The sequence below is a fragment of the Capsicum annuum genome, chromosome 3 (assembly GCF_002878395.1).
Source record: "Capsicum annuum cultivar UCD-10X-F1 chromosome 3, UCD10Xv1.1, whole genome shotgun sequence".
NCBI classification, from domain to species: domain Eukaryota; kingdom Viridiplantae; phylum Streptophyta; class Magnoliopsida; order Solanales; family Solanaceae; genus Capsicum; species Capsicum annuum.
Window position 1 is genome coordinate 64474398 of NC_061113.1, and position 15324 is coordinate 64489721.

At 32.3% G+C, this 15324-nt stretch overlaps 1 long non-coding RNA gene across 1 annotated transcript; it reads left to right on the forward strand.

Annotated features, from left to right (window-relative positions):
* The first annotated feature begins 6234 nt into the window (after positions 1 to 6234).
* Positions 6235 to 9050, forward strand: LOC107866320. The gene is made up of 2 exons (XR_001672876.2): positions 6235 to 6647; positions 8498 to 9050. It is a non-coding gene; the product is annotated as an uncharacterized LOC107866320 (long non-coding RNA).
* Positions 9051 to 15324: the final 6274 nt, after the last annotated feature.

The following is a 15324-nucleotide window of genomic DNA, read 5'->3' on the forward strand; positions in this document are numbered from 1 at the left end:
TAATAAACATGAAATTGGTTCATAAATCAATCATAAAAACTATAATTCCCACACAAACACACAGCAATAAAATATAAGGTAGAGTTATTTTGACGATAATGGATACGTTCTGATTTAGCACTTAATTATAACTTTATATGTTTGAATTCAACAAATAAGTTTAAGTAAAGATTCAGCTATATTACTAACAAATAATATATCGAAATATAATTAAATAGCATAACCAAAACTAAGTCATAACTAAACAAAGAACGAAAAGAAGAGAAAGGGACAACCTTAGATTTTTGGCTATTTCATTCAGCGGTAACATGCTTGGTTCGTCTGTTACTTTGATCAAAATTTTCAACTGAAAGAGAAACACGAGAAATTATTGATTATTTATAATTCATATATAATTATTAAAACTATTGATAAAAAGAAAGAAAAAAAGATATAAAATAATGATAATAATGAATATAAGAAGATGACTTGATTCAAAATCAAAATAAGAGAAAAAATACAAGTAGAAATAGAAGAATGGTGTGTTTCCTGTCAATTGTAATCCAAAATATTGCTTAAATAGGATTATAGAAATTATTTTTTGTATATAAAGTAAAATTCTAATTAATTTAGAAGTGTGAAATATTATGATTTAAACCAATTGAGTTTTAAAATGTTAAGTATTAGGACTTTGGTAGATCAAATGGAGAACGATTCAACAATTAAAATATTTTTTGTCAAAATATTTACACACACAACTTTATAAACAAAAACAAATTTTACATACATTGAATAAATAAAAATTTCAATAACTTTAAAATATTTAAATCTTAAATATCTTTTAACCCAACTCAAATAAAGAATTACATGATTCAAATAAAGAAGAATTTAATACATAAAGTTATTTGGACCATATATTTTAGGATACTTTAATTATGAATTATTCTAATACTTAGCTCTTATCATATATTTTTGGACTCTTTAATTAGTAATTCCCTAAATACCTCTTACTATATATTTTAGGACTCCTTAATTTTAAATACTATAATCTAATAATTAATTAATAATTGTAGGATAGTGAAAAGACGATTTTGTCTGAAGGAAAGACTTTTAATGAAGGGCAAAAAGTTTAAATCACTTTTTTAAGAGTGTTCATACTTTTAATATATATATATATATATATATATATATATATATATATATATATATATATATACTAGTTTAGGTGTATGCACTTTGCACGTGTACCCCACTTTAATGAGTTCAAACATTAAATCAAATAGGATATTTATTTAAATAATAAAGATGAATATAATAATTAAAAGATGGAGAATTTATTTATTAAACCTAATCTTTATGAAAAATATTTTTAAAAGTCGATCGACATTCATCTACCATCTGTAAATTGCAACAAAATAATACAATGATAGCGACATCAAAATAATATAATTAAATCTAATCTTTACACACACAAATTTTCTCAAAGTCGTTCGACACTCATCTACCGCCTGTAAATAAAAAACAAAATAATACGATAATAGAGATATCAAAATAATATAACTAAACCTAACCTTTACATAAAAAAATTCCTCAAAATCGACCAACATTTATCTATCTCCTGTAAACTACAATAAAATAATACGATAAAAGTGATATCAAAACAATACAATTAAACATAAATTTTACACAAAAAAAATTCTCAAAGCCAATCGGGATTCATTTATGAACTGTAAACTACCACAAAATAACAAACTAATAGAGATATTACGATAATACAATTAAACCTAACCTTTACCTAAAAAAAAATTCAAAGCTGACCCACATTCATCTAGCATTTGTAAATTAAAATAAAACAATAAGATAATAAAGATATCAAAATAATATAATTAAACCTAACATTTACACAAGAAATTCTTCAAAGCCAACCGACATTCATCTACGACCTGTAAACTATAAGAAAAAATAATAGTGATCACAAAGCTTCGATCTTGATCCCACTAATTCTTATCTGAGCGAAAATTTTGACCCTAAAGAATGATTTTGAATGAAAACAAAGAAGATATATATATATATATATATATACACAGACACACATGTTAAATTCTATTATGTTGACAAAAACAATGAAGAAGTTGAGGGTTAAAAAATCAAGCATCCACCAATCTAGGCATGCAATCGAATCAAGTTAGATGATCATCAATCATATTCTCTCAATAGGCAAACCGGTTTGTTCTCTAGTTTAACGTACAAGTATTTCCTTAATAAAGTCCTATTTTAGGAGTATTTTTCTAATTGAATAGTAGAAAGAAAAATATTAATTAATTCTCCTACTAAATTTTTAGGAGTCACATATATTTTAGGAAGTCTAGTAGAAAGGAAAATATTAATTAATTCTCCTACCATATATTTTAGGAGTGTCATATATTTTAGGAATTCAAATTAATATAACAAAAATAATTAAATAATAAATTTAAAAAGATAGTGAAAAGACAGTTTTGTCTAAAGAAGAGTCTTTTAATGAAGGGTAAAAAATTCAAATCACTTTTCTAAAGATCTTCACACTTTTAATATATTATAGATATAGATTATAGATTATAGATATAACTTCTTACCCTTAATTAAAAGACACTTCTTTAGATAAAATTTTCATTTTCTATTTCTTTATTAGATTTTAAAAATAAAAAATATCTCTCCTTTTTTTTTTTTTTTGGTAAAATAGATATATAATAGGAGTCTAACAAACATTGTCTTATTATTGACAAAATAAAAACGTGTAAGTTGTCATTATTTTTTACAATCTAAGAATTATATATATAGTAGGAGTTCAAAGATATTGCCTTTTTTGGAAAAACAAATGCGTTGTTTTGTAAAACTAGAACACTGCCCTTTTGTGGGAAATAAAAAACTTTTATTTATATTTATGGCAAAATATTTTTAATTTACAGAATAAAAATTGAGTGAGAGTCCTTTTTGTTATACTAGTTTAGTTGTACGCAGCTAGCGCATGTACCTTAGTTTAATAAATTCAATTTTATAAAATCATTCAAGATATAAAAAGCATGATGATTTTTCAGATGTGTATTGCATTTTTTGTTTGTTAGCATCTTCACATTACGGCTATTTTCAGCTATTATTCAATTATATGAAAAAGTAGAAATTAGCCAACCAAGAAGCAAGTATCTAATTTAAACACAATAAAATTTACAAAGAAAATTATATTCTCTTTAGTTTATCTCTTTCTTTAATTCTCTCAATCTCTCTTTTCATCTTCTTTAATTTCATATCAACACAACTATTATTTTATTTGAATTCTTTAGGTTTGTTAGTTTCTTCAGGAGATTCCTCAACTAATCTGTTCAACCCAATTAATTTCTCTACTTCATTGGCTGATGTATGATATTCAATATGTTGGGAAGATTCCTCGAAAAATATTTTTGTCAACTAACATTTATATTTAGGATTTTATTACAGTAGGTAGATAGATTAACTCAATTTACAACAAATAATGTACTTGATCCGCCTTCAAACTGAATTAGTAAGCCCAAAATTGAAAGAGTCGGCTATAATCCTAAATTTATATGTTCACCATTCAAACAAAAGTTATGCATATCAAGATCCAACACTTATTATAAGCTTATGTTTAGAACTCAACTAATAAGTTTAATTAATAATTCAAGTATAATACCAACGAAATAGTTAAATAATACAATCAAAACAATGTCACAATTAAATAAAGGAAGAAAAAAAGAAAAGAGATAAATCTTTGATATTTTTGACCACTTTACTCGGTGGCGACATGCTTATTTCTTTCAATTTTCGATTAAAAATTTTCTATTGAAAGAGAAAATCAGAAATTATCAAAAGAGAAAATTTTATTGTCAGTTGTCGATGATTTAATCATAATTTATATAATATAATATTTAAAGTTATTAACTAAAAAAATAAAGAAAGATGGAGAAGGTGATAATTAATGAGGACTACACACACAAAAGAAAAAGACAACTTGAATTAATAACAAATAAGGAGAAAAATAAACATAGAGCTATGTTTCTTGTAAATTTGATCCAAAATATATTAATTAAGTAGAATTGTAGTTTTTTTTATTTAAGGTAAAATTCTAAGTAATTTAGAAGTGTTAAATATTTCGAATTCTTACTTAAATTAAATAGCCAAATCAAAAGAAGTTATAACTAAAATAAATTGGAAACAAAATATTTAGCCAAAAGGATTCTTATGTGAAGAAAAAATAATGCCAAAATAGTACTCACCAATTAATTAAAGTTTTTAAAGATTTATTTAAGATACAATTTTTAATTGATTTAAAATTCCTAAATTTTAGCTAAAAAAGAAAAACAAAAAGACAACTTGAATTTATAATGAAATAAGGAGAAAAAATAGAAGTAGAGCTATGTTTCTTGTAAATTTGATCCAAAATATATTAATTAAATAGATTGTAGCTTTTTCTTTTTTATATATAAGGTAAAATTCTAAGTGATTTAGACGTGTTAAATATTATGAATTGTTACTTAAATTAAATAACCAAACCAAAAGAAGTTATACCTAAAATAAATTGGGAATACAACTTTTAGCAAAAAGAATTCTTACGTGAAGAAGAAAAAATGCCAAAATAGTACTCACCAATTAATTAAAGTTTTTAAAGATTTATTTAATAAACAACTTTTAATTGATTTAAAATTCCTAAATTTTAACTATATAATTCTAATAAGGAAAGGTTTAAGAACTAAATTTTGATGAATTTTTAAGTTTTAAATTTTTTTTAAAATGTAAAAAGACGTTTTTGTCTATTTCACGGGTTTTTAATGAAGGGCAAAAAGTTCAAATCACTTTTCTAAGGGTCTGGATACTTTTAATATATAGATATAGATTATAGGAGTCTTTTTTTTTTCAGTATCCTAATACAAATTATATAGAGTCTAAAATCATTTTTTTTTTGTTTATAAATACTCTTTCTATAAAAGGAGTTGCTTTATGTGGTGATTAAATTACATCAATAAAAGCCACTAAGGAATAGTTTTTTTTCTCTTAACGTTTTCATTTGTTTGGTTTAATTTTTGTGCAACTCACTTGTTGTTATGTTGTCAATTGTGTATTTGAATTGATAATAAATCATCTATTATATTGTATTGTGTTCTTAGTTAAAATGCATTATTTGTTTTGATTGTTATTTATAGTTTATTTTATCGTATTTGTTATAGATTTATGAGATAGAGTAAAATCTGCTTACACACCACACTCCCAGACCCATCAATGAGTATGCTGTTATTATTGGTTAAGAGAGCCGAGCTACCTTAATACAAAAAAAAAATGGAAGTTTGTTTCATATATATATGCATTGCTTACTCTGTTATAAACTCTGATTCGATGGTTTTTCATATTTAGACATCTTGATTTTTTGATATATATACCTTATGTATAGATCTGTTTATTTTAGTCACTTATTTATCTGAATACATCAGGTTCTGAAGTAGCTAAAATTGTTCTTCCTTCAAAATACGAAGAGGTGATTCCCATTAAGAAAGGGAATGCCGTTGCCCTTCCTTTTGGTTTTGTATCATGGTGGTATAACAGAGAGGACACTGAACTTGAGGTTCTCTTCCTTGGTGATACTAAAACTGCACACAAGGCTGATTCATTCACTAACATGTACTTGAGGGCTTCAACGAAATTTTCACTGATTTCTCAACTGAGTTTGTTAATGTCTTCAGTTAGATTAAAAGCAAACAAATCATTTAAATTTATTTTGACCTTAATTTTTCTTCTAGCTTGACTTTTAGAAGAATTAATAGTAGTAGTTCTTTCCATCAAAAGAAGTTGATAAGTTTACAATATTTTTCTTAAGTGATTTGTTGAAATTTGAATTTTGAATTTTGAAAGGTATTTTAAGGTTAATATTAGTTTTAATATTTGAATCTAAATATTGAATAAGAACTAGAAAGTTTAAATAACAAATTCTCAATTTATTTTGAAGTTCTAAGCAATAAGTCGTCTATAATTTCTTAAAAAGAGGTGTAATTAAACTTCAAAAAATTGAACTATTTTAGGAACTTAAAGTTTTTCGTTGGTATTTTTTTTTGTAACTCAAATATATTAACGTAAGACACACGTGCAAAGCACGTATACTAAACTAGTATATATATACTATCTTAAAAGTATCAACTCAAAGAACTTAAAAATAAAATTACTAAAATACCCCAACTCATCTAATTAAAATAAACTTATTTAAATTCTGAAATTACCCCCAGCCATTTAACTTCAATCAGAATTTTCAACCCTATATCTGCGCGCTCCAAAACACCCAACAAGCACCTACGAAACAGTTTTCAGGCTCTTCACTTCAATGAGTAGATATCAATAATAATACCAATTACTCTCTTTAAGAGCAGAAATGTCATGGCAGTACCCCAACAATCTTTCTTCTTCTCTGTAAATCTATCTGGTATGCCCTGTTAACTCCCAAACACCAAAATTTTGAGGTTTACAATTTTCATCTGGCACCCACGTTGTAAACGGATGCCCTACCTGATCCATTTCAAATCCAGCCGGAGGGTCAAAAAGAATTCATTCTATTTTATGTTCAGATTTCTGTATGTCCGTTGTTAAAGCTAGGTCAAAACATTGGTGAAATTCTTCGCCCACAAAATCAAGTTGTAAGTCTTTTTATCTGAACGTCAATGTCTTTTCACCCTTCCAACGCTCCTAATGGAGTTTGTATTCGAACTAATATAATTCCTATTATATGTCTTTCTTATTTGGTTTTGCAAAACTGTTGTACATTTAAGAGTTTAACGTAGCAGTTTATATGGCTTTTCACTTCCCTGTTTGCACTTCCAGAGTAGAATTTTATGATTCTGCTTATTTGCAGATTTGTGTCTACAACTTTTCGCTCCTATATTGAGTAGCAGCCTTAGTGAAACACTTAACTATTGTGCCAACCTCTAGAAAGAAAACTCTCTCAGCGGCAGTTCCTCAATTATGTTTGTCGTTTTTAAATTCTTCTCTTTTAGGCCAGATATTCTTGACGTATTATTTTTATGCTAGAATTCACTGCTGATACTTAATGTTCCTTTAATGGAAAATGTGTTCTGCACCTGGTCAGGAATATCTACTATGCAGGAGAGTCGATCCATCAATCAATCATACATTACTGCAAATTGACTGCACTCATTTGTTAGTAGTAAAATCTAGGGCATAAGAATCATCTATTGTGAACCTCAGTTCATTTTATTATTTTAGACTTCAGGTTTCAAGGTGGAGAATTACATCATGCTGCTTTAAGATGCTATAAATCGGTACCTTGCATAACCTGCAATTGCCTATTTTACTAATGTCAGTGGAATCTCAACTGCAAACTTTATATGAAATTGTTCATTTTAGTGAAAATCGCTTCACTTTGTACCATGCTTCAAGAGGAGCGGTGAAACAATATCTGAAATGTACTGAGAACACTGGAACCACATGTTTAATTTTATTTTTTGTAACATAAGTGCTAGTAACTCAGAAAATTTGGATATTATTTCACTGTACAGGTAACATGGTGGTTGCTTGGAATCATTTTAGCTGAAACTAGCCGTGTGGAAACAAGTTATTATTGTTTTCATTTGTTGATTGACTATTAGTTTTATAAAATAAAAATCTGATGATTAGGGCGTGGCATACAAGTGAGCTTCATAAATACAAAATTCTAGCATTAGTTTAATTGAATTAGAGATCACTCTTAAGCTCTTACTTTGTAGCCAACTTTCAGAAAATAGTGATGTTGTTGTACTTATGTATGATCGGCAAATTTCATGGTTTGGTTTAATTTTGCGCTTATGAGCATCTGCTGTACTTTCTTCTTCTATGCATCTGTTATACAAAAGTCTTGTAAGTTGGAGACACTTCTGTTCATCTATTCTACTTCTAACGTTTTACACCTCCCTAGACAATTATCTTTTGTAGTTTGTACGACCAGTTCATCTATTATACAATAAAAGTTGGATAAAAAACAAATTGTATGTTGTAGTCACTTCCCATTCATTTGTCCTACTTAATCTTTGTTGCTTCTAACATTATGACCTCTGTTATTTTTTCAAATCTGCCTTCTTCAAAATCAAATTGTCAGTAGAAATCACTTTCGATACCCCGTACAACTAGAATGTGTTGTCTCCTGCTTTTCCAGATATCCCATCCAAATTCATGGAATCTTAACTTGTTTGACATGAATGCTTAGAGAGTTTCGGTTTTTCGGCCTAGCCATTAATCTGATCAAATATTGCAAATTCTTAAATTGTCCCTGTTTTATATCCTAGAAATCAGAAAACTAGGTAAATTTTATGAGCACTAAAAGCTAGCATCTTACTGCATCTCATCTCGAACTCCGTTTAAGATCATCAGTATTCTCAAATTTTTATTGCTCTTTTCCTCCATTTGGTTTTGTTAAAGGCGTCAACAAGTGCACTTTCATTCACCATGCTTAATTTTTTATTATTATTAAAAAGAACTTTGCTTTTTATACCAGGTTGTGGATGCGGATGCCACCCCGTCTTAGTACTTGCTGACTTTCTCCATGGTAGTCTCCACATTAGAGCATCCACTAAACCTCACATATGACCTTTACATGGTACTGAAGTGGCAATTTCATAATCAGTCAAATTCCCTTGGATAATAGTTGCTTCCCTAAGCAACCTTACGCCCTCAATTGCATCTGCTATCCCACTCATTAGATTGATGGATTTGATAAATATGGGCTTTGATTTCAACATGGCAACTTCATAGACCATCAAGTTTCTAAGTATGACTATGGAGTCAACATTCATGGTGATAATAGGAAGGTATAAGGTTGAAGAACCTTGTTCAAATTTAATCCTATTGATACCCGCTTGGATTGGGCTGCATCTGACTCTGGCATAACACCATAATTTAGACGTTGTATAGCTCTGATATTCTTGCTCTCTTTGTCTCCATTTCTTTCCTTGCTTTTACTAAATATCCCTAAATTTTTTTTTACCATGGCATGTTTGCTACAACCCGATTAATAGACTTTACAAGTTTTTGCACGTTTCTTGGGCCAATTGGCTCCAAAACCTCCAAGTTTCTCCCAAAATTGTGAGTGGTGGTCTTCATGTGTATCTTGCTCTTGATCCTCTTCTTCATCTTTATCATCATGTTTAATAGTGATGGATGAAATTTGAAATAGGAACCAAAGCAAAATCTACATGATCATTGAGGATTAAACGATATTATAAGATTGAACAAATAGAGAGGCCAAGTTTCTTTGGCATTATTTCTATGGTACTCATTGTTTGCAGAAAAGGAAGTGGGCAATGCATTTCACACAAGCACCAAACATGGAAATTAACTCATCATCTCTCTGTCCTCAAGGGAAGAAGGGCATAGAAGCTTTTTAATTTGCCTCACGACCACAAAGAGGATTTGGTTCTCAAGCATCATAAATTCAAGGGTGAAAATGAAGTCATCAATATTATTTTCATGAGTATCATGCACATTATTGCCATAGGCTGAATAGAGGATGTTAAGCAAGAATAGACCATCTATGGCTACTATCCAAGCTAAAATCTCCTCATCTATGTCCATGAAGCAGTTTTATCTAGCATAAAAAACAAAGTCGTTGTCTCTGAGTTTGTTGATTAAAAGGTGATCAAAATTGAGGATTTTCAAGCTTAAGAATGTCAGTAATAGCAACAAGTTTGTACCTTTCCATTTGATGTAAATCTGGCCTTAAGTGTTGATAGAGTCCAATGCCAATAAGCTGAGGAGTATAGGTTTCTGGTTTCTGGTCAGTTAGTGTTTCGATAACCTATAGGACACAACTTGAAAGTAGAAGATTAAAGTCAACGTCAACTTCTTTTTGAAGGACATTGCTTATGCGGTCTGTCCATCTCCTGGCGCTTGAATTTGAGGAAACAATAGAATCCAATGCCATATGCTTTAATTTGTTTGCAATTATACTCTTCATGCATGCATATAGATATTTATAGATATAGATGTGGGCGATTCAATTTTATTAAATTTAAATCCGTAAAAAATTCGGATTATATTAAATTCAAAATATATTAGTCTCAAATAAATATTGCGGATTAATATAATTGAATTAATTATTTAAGTCCAAATAAGTATAAATTTAAATAAGGCCCAATATTTATTGGGTTAGTCCATTAATTTGGGCTACAAAAGATGAGCCCACTTTACTAAGCCCAAGATATTGTTATATTCTAGAGGCCCAAATAAGCGCCACGTGTCAAATGACATGGCATGCCAAGTCAAGTGAAGGAGCCAATAGGACCATATCACATGTCAAACTGATGTAACAGGCCCATGAAATAAAAGCCCATAAAAAGGCGCCACATCACTCAAATCTGATTGGTCAAAGGAAGTCTATATTGATTCACGACTCTTCTTTTTCCACAAGTATAAATAGGGGTCTCATAATTCAGAAAAGGGACCCCAGAACTCTAACAAGTAGCAAGAGAAAGCTCGTGGATCAAACGCCCCAATTTCTCCTTAAAGCTCAAGCATTCAAATCAAGTTCATCAAAGTTCAAGATCAAGATTGCAATATTCAAGAACAAGCTCAAAAGCTCTTGAATTCAAGTGCAAGTCAAGATCAAGTCCCTCAAGTCCATCAAATCAAATTCAAATTCAAGACTAAGCTTTAAGCCCTTGAATTTATATTTGAAAAAGCGAATCAGAGGATTCATAGAGATTGTAACATTCACTTATTGAAATCAATAAAATCGATTGTTGAAATATTTTCTTGTCTCGAATTATTTATTTTTCGGTCTCGAAAATTTTATTGTCCAACAAATTCTGGCACGCCCAGTGGGACAATCTCTACCTCTCATCTCAATTTTTCATACTTCAAAGTTTAAGAACAACAAAATGACTTCCAAGAAGGTCAATTCTCAATCAACTGCTTCCAAGGCTGCAGATTCAAAGTTCTCTACTGAAGTAGAAAGCATCCTTGGTGTTACTTTCGGAAGCCTGAGAGCTGTCACAGGAAGCAAGATAGGCTTTCTAGGACAACAAACATATCCAGTGTTGTCTGCACTAACTATAATTTTTGGATCTTCAACCCCGAAAGGAATGAAGTCCAATGCAAGTGCTTCAGAAGGAGGAAGCAGTGTGGCCGAATCGTTGAAAAAAACTCTAGCTCTACTTGAGCATTCCGATTCCAAATACTCTAGAGCCAAGAGCGATGGTCGTTCAACAAATGCGTCATCTCCACTTACACCACATAAGCTAAGTACTTCAAAGATCAACTTATGTGATAATTCTTGTTACTCTCCAACATCTTCGGTGATCATGCAAGCAATGGTAACTGATGTCTCGTCTGTAGAGGAGCAGCTTGCGAATCTGACAAAGGCAATTGAAGGCCTGACCAACTATGTTCAGAATCAAGAGGCTAGGATTGATAAGATAGTTGATAGGGTGGAAGACTTGATAGATGGAGAATCTAGCCATGTGCCGGGAAAAGCTCCAGAGGTCCATGAGATAGAAAATCCTATGAAACAAACACCATCGACTAAAGAGGTGTAAGTTTCGGCTAAGGGAATGATCCCGATTAGGCAATTGAGGGAATTTATTGAAGGGACCCTCAAAGACAAGTATGATGTTGTCACCAAGTTTTTCTTTGCATATGCCAAGCCTTACACTACATGAATAGATAGCCTCAAAATGCCTGCTGGCTATCAACCCCCCAAATTTCAATAATTTGAGGGCAGAGGTAACCCAAAACAATATGTCGCACACTTTGTCGAGACATGTAATAATGTTAGAACTTACGGTGACTATTTTGTCAAACAGTTTGTTCGTTCCCTAAAGGGAAACACCTTTGATTAGTATACGGATCTCGAGCCTAACTCCATCGATAGTTGGGAGCAACTGGAACATAAGTTCCTGAATCGCTTTTATAGAACAAGGCGTACAGTGAGCATGGTAGAGCTCACAAATACTCGGGAAAGAAAGGACGAATCAGTCATTGACTTCATCAATCGATGGAGAAATGCTAGCCTAAACTGTAAAGATAGGCTCAGCGAAACTTCTGCGATAGAGATGTGCATCCAAGGAATGCACTGGGGGATTCTCTACATCTTGCAAGACATTAAGGCAAAATCCTTTGAAGAGTTAGCTACTCGTGATCACAACATGGAGTTGAGCATGTCTTCTACTGGAAAGGAAGGAACGCCAATCCATGACCCTCGAAGGGGAAAGGATAAGTAAGAACCCAAGAGATGGGGTAAGTTTATCCCTAAAAATGATAACAAAGAATCCATGAATGTTGATGTGTCTCTTGTGAAAGTCACCACAAAGGTGAGCAAGAAGAAAGTGTAAAGACGACTTCTAGAGCATGTCCAAATAAAAAAACGTTAAAGGAGATGCAAGAAAAGGAATATCCCTTCCTTGATTCTGATGTTGCTGAGATTTTCGATGAACTCCTCCAGCATAAGCTCATCGAACTCCCAGAGATGAAGTGTCCCAACGAAGCTGGAAGGACCAATGACCCTAATTATTGCAAATATCATAGGCTCATAAGTCACCCTCTGGAGAAATGCTTTGTCTTTAAAGATAAAGGTATGCAACTGAAAAAAGAGAAGAAAATCTTTTTCGACGAGGAGACAGCCAGTTCTCATAAAATCTTTATCACTTTTGGCTCGCTCGGCACGATTAAAATTTATGTCAAGGAGCATAAGGAGGAGATATTAAATCCTGACAGGTCTTCGGTTGACAAAGACGATGATAAAGGTTGGACTTTAGTGACTAGACGCAGATGTAAGAAGATGAGTTTACGAAAGGAGACGTAAGAGCAGCCAATCGGAAGGAGAGTGGTGAAGAAACTAAGGAAATAGAAGTTGGTTGAACTCCCAAAGAAGACGAGGGTGACAGAGTTTCACCCCCAAAAACTTCGGCGTTCGGTGACTTTATAGGAATTCTTACCGAAAATACCGCCAAAGAGGGGGCAAAGGGTGAGAATCTACCCATGGAAGTTCCTTCATCTTTCGAACGGTTGGCTGAAACTCTTGGCGAAGAGGCACATGTGTGTGATACAAAAATCACATTCACAAATAACGATCTTTTGCTTGGTGAGACCCTACATAATCGTCCCTTATACATGGTAAGTCAAATTCTAGGAAAGAAGATCAATAGAATCTTGATAGACGAAGGATCTGGAGTCAATATCCTGCCTATCTGTATGATGAAGGAGCTTGGCATCACTACTAGCTAACTAGAAGAAAGCCGTATAATGATCCAAGTCTTCAACCAAGGGGGCCAAAAGGCCATGGGATGTATCAAGTTGGGGATTAGTATGAATAATTTTCAATCAAACCCATTGATGCATGTGATCGATACCAAAACTTCATACAATGTATTACTTGGTAGGCCTTGGGTGCACGGGAACAAAATTATCTCATCCTATTACTATTAATGCTTGAAGTACCTCAAAAACGGAGTGGAAAGAACGATAATCGCCGATGATAAGCCATTCATTGAAGCTGAGTCACATTTTGTCGATGCAAAATTCTACTTAAAGAATCATATTGTAGATGAGAAAAGGATTGAAGATGTCACCAAGACCAAGTGTGACGATCTTGCATCTAAGAAGGTCGCGGTGACTATCAAAAAATTCACCAAAAGGAAGCCCTTCTCCACTTCAAATAAAGAAGGTATCGCTTCTACAAAAAAGAAGGCAACTCCCATTCTTCGTTACATACCAAAGATAAGGAAAGAAAAAGAACACCCATCGGATTCCCAAGATAATGTGCTGAAGGGGCTAACTTTACCTATCAGGAAGATTGATGCAATAAATCCATCCTCAAGACTTCTTGAAGAGTTTGTGGCTCAAAATCTTCCACAAGATATGACACTCCCTGCAAAACGTATGAAAGAAGGTATTAACCCAAATGCATATAAGCTATTTGTGAAGGCTGTATACAATTCTAATGATCCATCATGGTTAGGAAAACTTCCGTTGAAGGGTACAACCAGGTAGGCATGTGAAGGCCTAGGATACACGCAACCACCTCCAACTCGCATCTCCATAAGAAGGGCAGTCAGTAATTACATTACCGTGTAAGAAGAATCCACTGCTGCTAATAAAAGACCCTCTGTATTTGACCGACTTGGAGGGTCAACTGTAAGAACTTCTGTGTTTGAAAAGTTGGGACCTCTAAATAAGAAGAAAAACAACAAGTGTAAGAGGAGTCATCAAAGCACGATAATCCACTCTTCACTTAAAATACAAAAGAATTTCCAAAGTTTGATTCCTTCTAGAATGAAGCGACGGACGAAACTGGTAGTTTTATGTAATGAGGTGCTAAAAGCAAAATCGCATACCATGGTTTATACCAAGCAACGCGAAGAAGATGAAGAGAGTGTTGGCTCCTCATATCATGTTACGACTCAAAACGATAAAAATATCTCATCTCAAATAAAGGTTGATGAAGATATAGAAGATGCCTTTAGGTGTTATCATATATCCGTCAATGATGATGATCCTCAAGAGAAGAAGATGCTGGAGATGCTCCATCACAACTTGAAGGAGTAAAGGCCATAATAGATCTCTTGAAGGAAGTTAATCTTGGAACCAATGAAGAACCAAGACTAATTTACCTGAGTGCGTTTCTAGAAGTAGAGGAGAAAATCGCTTATATGGACATTCTCAAAGAATATATGAATGTCTTCGCCTGGAGCTATAAGGAAATGCCTAGCTTAGATCCAAAAGTAGCGGTCCATCAGTTGGCAGTTAAGAATGCTGCCCGTCCTGTTAAGCAAGCCCAAAGACGCTTTAGGCTGGAGTTGGTTCCACTAATTAAAAATGAAGTTAACAAACTCATTGAAGCTGGCTTTATTCGTGAAGTCAAATATCCCACATAGATCTCAAGTATTGTTCCAGTAGGGAAGAAGAATGGCCAAATTTGAGTTTGTGTCGACTTTCGAGATCTCAATAGCGCATGTCCTAAGGATGATTTCCCAATTCCCATACCGTAGTTAATGATTGATGCTACCACTGGTTATGAAGAAATGTCCTTTATGGATGGTTCATCCGACTACAATCAAATCCGTATGGCGCCAAAGGATGAAGAACTCACTGCGTTTCGTACACCCAAAGGTATTTATTGCTACAAGGTGATGCCTTTTGGTTTGAAGAATGTTGGCTTCACTTATCAAAGGTCTATGCAGAACATCTTTGACGGCCTGCTCTATAAAAATGTTGAATGTTATGTGGATGATCTATTAGTGAAGTCAAGAAAGAGAGACGACCACTTAAAAGACCTAAGAATGGTATTCGAGTTACTTCGAAGATATCAACTTAGGATGAATCCATTGA